Here is a 5,890-nt window from a genome sequence, read left to right as displayed (position 1 = left end):
GGGGTGTATAGGGCAACTCTGTACTCTGCATGATTTTTCTGTAAACCTACAACTGCTCTAAAAAAATGAATGAAAATGGAACAACAGCAGGTGATGAGATACAGTCACTCTGAGGTGTTTCTGCCTCTTTCAAAACATCACCTTGACCACTTTCACGAAGCATCATTTCCACCACCTTCCAAAGCTGACATTTCCTGTAATCTTCTCACCAGGATGCTGCTTCTGAAAGTAAGGAGGGGTGAAGAACAGCTTTGGAGAACGGCAAACCTGCTTGCGGCCTGAAACAAACTGAGTAAGGAGCTTCAGGTTGCCAGGTCCCGACTGTGTAGTCCCCCTCCCAACAGTTGGACCCCACGATTGCAAAGGAGTGACGACATCACGGGGGAGGCATTCCTCTTCTTGGCTCCAAGTTCACGGGCATCGCACAGCACACACCTCAGTGAACTGAAAATAACTGAGGGATCTGGCTGATTACCTAGTCTGAATGCTCTGACCCACTGTCCAGCTTTACATCCTTTTGCTGAATCTATTTCTAAATCCATCCAGATAGGTTTTGTTTGTTTAATAAATGTCCTTGAATGCTGGCTATATTCTATGTACTTGGGATATGTTAGCAAATGAAACAGACAAAAAATTGCTCTCTTCCTAGGGCTTAAGTTCTATGAATGGAGGCAGACAATAAATATAAATCACTAGTAATTAATTAATGATAAATTTCAATAACCATTAATTAAGTAACAGTCAAACCAAAGTTGATACCTGGTTCCATGTGCCATTTTTCTTGGGACACAGCCATTTTCAAAATTCCAACCAGCTGTAGTTTCTGACTCTGAAGGAGAAAATGGAGCACAGAACCAAGAATCATCAAACATTTAAAAAGCCAGAGCAACCGGAAGGGCTGCCTCCTGAAGCAGAGGTTATTATTCAGACTTTATTTCATCCAGGATCAAGAGGTGCAGCATCTGTTATTGTCAGCATCAGTCACAATAACTGGCTCTAGGTTGTCACCTGCTAAAACCAAAAAGAGAACGGCCATGAACACTAGACTTTCCAGACTCCCTTGCACCCAGTGTTCTGGCTGAAATTTCTCTGCCCAATTACAAAAATTATGAAAGAAAGAAGTTAGGCTAGGCCATCTGTGCATCTAATTTGTTCATGCTCACAAGCAATGCCATCACATATGACACATTGACAGTTCTTCAGCTTTCTGGTTTCATGATGTAGCCCAAAGTTTCCTTCATACACTCTTCCAGCCACCTTCCCCCTAAGTAACACCTCTTCTCTCTCTACACCCATATGTTAGTTTTGTCTGATTTAGACTTTAAATAGAGGGAATCACAAAATATCTTCTTGCCTTTGCCTTCTTTTAAATAATGTCTGTGAGATGCAACCTGGATATGTGACGCAGTAATGCATTCTTTTATGGTTTGGTGGATTTCCACCAAATGAATATGGCACAGCTTTATATATCCATCTTACTGTTGATGGACTTTTTGATTCTTTGGCTGTTTCTTTGGCTGATTCTTTGGCTGTTTCTAATGAAGCTGCTATGAACATTCTTGTGCACCTCTTGGTGGGCACATGGGCTTATTTTTTCTAGGTTATATATAGCTATTAGAAGAAGTTCTGGAACTGAAGATAAATTGTAATATGTTTAAAATTTTTTTTCAAAAGTAATAAAAACCATTTATTCCCACCAGCCATACTGAGAATTGCACTGATACAAATTCTTTCCAACACTTGGTTGTGTCAGACATTTTAATTAGAGCTATACTATTGAAGTTTTAGTGGTATGTCATATAGTGCATGTTCAAGTCTTGCCTTTTTTTTTTCATCTCAGTTGTCAGTTGGGAGGGGGTTGAGGGAAATGCTTTGGGCACTGAAATGTCCTGTGTCTTGATCTGGTGGTGGCTTAATGCATATGTTTATGTCCATTATGGTTGGCACTTTGTGTATTCTTTTTAAGAAATTCAAGATATTTCAGCTATGTTTTCTTCTAGAAGTTTTACTATGAAACTTTTTACATTTAGGTTTATGATCCATCACCAATTGATTTTTTGTTTAATGTGTGAGAAATTAAGACATCAAGGTTAATATTTCCTAATATGCATTTCCAAATTAAACATCATCATTTTCTAAAAACACCACTTGTTGCCATACTGTATTGCAGGAAAACATTTGTAAGTAACTATATATGTGTTTCTGGATGTTATTCTATTCCTTTTGTCCAGTTCTCTATCCTTGTGCTAATTCTACAATATCTTAACTATTGTAGCTTTACATAAGTCTGTGTATCTGAGAGTTTAAGTGCTGCAGCTTTGGTCTTCAATTGTCTTGGCTATTGCAGATGCTTTGTTGAGTTGAAGTGGTTATAGCAGACATCTGTGTCTTGTTCTTAAACTTATGTTCAATAGTTCATCATTAATTATGATATTAGCTATAGGGCTTGTTGCTGCAGCTACCCATAACTGCAGTGGAATTGAACTAGAAATCAGTAACAGATATTTGAAAACAAACAAATGAACAATAGTTTGGAAATCAAGCAATACATTTTTAAAATGGAACTGGGAATAGGGTGAGGCAAGCAAGGAGCCTAAGGTGCAAAGTGCCATTTGTCCCTGCATTTTCACAGACCTGAGAGAGTGGTTCCTTTATTTTGTGCTTGAGGCTCCTTATTTTCCCCATTCTAGTCCTCCTCCTGGTTCTAAATAATTCATAGGTGCATATTTTGGAAATGAAAATATTTATGTGAATGGGTTAAAGCAGGTTTTGGAATTTTAAATCTTTAAATGCATATGTTTGAAAAGAAGAAATGTTGGAAAATCAAATCAGTGCTATCCAGAGAACTTTCTGAGATGATGGAAATGTTCTATATTTGGGTCCAATATAACAGCCAGCAGCTGCTGACTTGATCCCTTGAACTGTGGCTAGTGTTATTAATGTGAATTTTTTTATTTTTTTAACTTTGTTTTTCCTTACAAAAGAATCCCAAATAACTTATGTAGATACACTCCCCCAATGATGTGGAATTTAACTCCATTCCTCCCCCATTTCCAACCCCCCTCTATTACCTGAGTATAGATTAGACTTAGTAACTTGCTTCCAAGGAATGGTATATAAAAAGGGGAAAATAACTTTACAGTGGAGAAACCTGTCAAACAATCCTTGGCCAGTTGTTTAAGGATAACTCCCCAGTGATAAGTCAGGTTGATAGTGGGTATCCCTGCTGTGAAATGATGAGAAGGGCTCATCACTTTTGTGGTATTCCTAAAAACCCATAAACCCAGTGTGATGGTGAGAAAAATGGCAGACAAACCCAAGTTGAGTGATAGTCTACAAAATACCCGACCATTAGTTACTCCTTAAAACTGCCAGTGTTGTGAAAAACAAGGAGAGTCTGAGAAACTATTAGAGACCAGAGTAAGCTAAGGGATGTGATGACTAAATATGTTGTGGTATCCTGGATGGAATTCTGGAACAAACAAAGGACATTAATGGAAAATCTAGTGAAATCTGAATACAGACTAGTGTTTATTTAATAGTAAAATACAAATACTGAAGTTATTGTTAGGCCTAAGAATGCCATTTCACATATATATTGTTCTGATTTGCTAATGCTGCCATTTTGTAAAACACCAGAAAAGCATTGACATTTATGTTTATTTGGTTACAAAGTTACAGTCTGAAGACCATGAAAATGTCCAAATGAAGGCATCAACACAAGTATACCTTCACTGAAGGAAGGCCAATGGTGCCTGGAAAACCTCTGTTAGCTGGGAAGCCATGTGGCTGGCATCTGCTGATCCCAGGTTGTGTTCCAGCTCCACTCTCAGCTCCTGTGCATTCTTCAAGGAGTCTCTCTTGGCTGAAGTATCTCCTGTCTGTGAACTCTTTTATAGGACTCCAGTGATTCAATTCAGACTCACCCTGAATGGGTAGGGTAATACCTCCATAGAAATTATCTAGTCAAAGGTCTTGCCCACAGTTGATTGAGTCACATCTCCATGGAAACACTCAATCAAAAGGTTCCAACCTAATCAACACTAATACATCTGCCCCCTCAAGATTGCTTCAAAGAACATGGTGTTTTGGGGGACATAATACATCCAAACTGGCACATATCTATTCTAGACATTACAAATATTTTTAAAACTATGATCTCTTAATTTTGCCTATTAACAGGAATCTTCAAGTGCAAAGTATTGCTCATACTTAGATTGTGTGATCTGACCATAATGCCACAAAATTAGAAATTATTGATAAAGTAATATTTTTTAAAAAAAAATCCCACATTTTTGGAAATAAATAAAATATTACCACATAACCCTTACAATAAAAGAGAATCACTAGGGGAATTAGGGGATATATAGAATTGAATGATAATGAACATATTACATATTACAGTCAAAATTGTGAGTCAAAGCTTAATCAGGGGCCACTCTCAGGCCCCTCCTAACCAGAGAACATCAAACTTCCAAATTCAATTCAATCCATGGCCCCAGCTCCCCAGTCTCCTGGGGCTCACCATAGACGACTGAAAATGCCCAGGTACTGAAAAGGCTCCAGTCACCACCATCATGTTGGCAGAACAATGGGTAATGCTCTCAGTCACAGTAACTGTTAGGTTTTTCAATTGAGAAGAGACAAAAACTCTATCAGAAGGAGTTTTATTGTCCAGCTGTGCACAGGCAGGCTAAAGCCTAAGAAAATGGTGACAGCCCTGAACCCAAGGGACAGTAGGGCTTATAAAGGATGGTTGGTGATAAGTTTTTCATCCAGGGAAGGGATCCTGAAGGATGCAGATTGGTGCTTCAGTATCTGCTTCCAGCTGGTGGGAGGCACAGAGTTGTCCCTACAGTCTGTTGTGGGGTAGTGGTTTAAGGACTTGATTTTGCCAAATTCTCCACCACTTTAAAACAAGGATTGCCTTCCTTCCAGTTTGCAATGACACATTAATCATTTCTGTCCAAGGCCTCATCAGAAGGTACATCCACCAGAAACAGAACATTCCTTGTTTGGGGAGCATCCTTCAAGAAGCAGGAGTTTAATTCAACAGCACTCCTTCATCCTATGAGGTCCAGACTCCACTGGATATTTAATCATTCACCCATCTATTTGTCACTCCATTCAACAAAAATTATCTGAGCATAAATGCCATACAAGATCTGTAATCGACATTGCATTTACCAAGAGAGATGATATACAATCTTGAAAAACCGAAACATAAGTTGGGGTGAGTAGAAAAATTCAGTAAACTAGATATGACTGTGAGGAAAGTGACTCAGATGAAAGTGGGGAAATCTTTGAGTTGATTTCATTCTCATAAAGTCAGAATGCATCTTTATGAATGTGTTCCCAGGGCAACATTTCAAAAATTGGCATACATCCCAACAATTCAAAGGATAAACATAAAATGCATATTATGAAATTTATTACATATATTTGAATGTGATGAAAATGGGAAATTTTAGGTTGTATATATATTACAAGGATAATGAAAAAAAAATCGATAGCACAGTACAACACAAACAGGAAAACCTAATGTAAACCCTGTCCTATGTTCCAAAGGGCTATTATAATTGACCAATTGTGACCCATTTACCAGATCAAAACTAGGTGACAATAATAAAGCAGATGTTTGGGTACTTTTATTTTATGCACAATTTTTCTGTGAACCTACATCTTCTCTATTTAAAAAATGAGTGACTGGAGAACCTTCATAATAAGAGAAATTATTTGGAAGCCATGTAACTGATAAGGGTTTAATATCCAGAATATAACAAGAACGCTTACAAATCAACAACAGAAAGACAACAATCCAATGAAATATATGGGCAAAGGACTTGAATAGACAATTTCCCAAAGAGGACACAGAAATGGCCAATAAGCA

This window comes from Choloepus didactylus, chromosome 21 (genome assembly GCF_015220235.1).
Source record: "Choloepus didactylus isolate mChoDid1 chromosome 21, mChoDid1.pri, whole genome shotgun sequence".
NCBI classification, from domain to species: Eukaryota; Metazoa; Chordata; class Mammalia; order Pilosa; family Megalonychidae; genus Choloepus; species Choloepus didactylus.
This window is presented reverse-complemented; position numbering follows the sequence as displayed.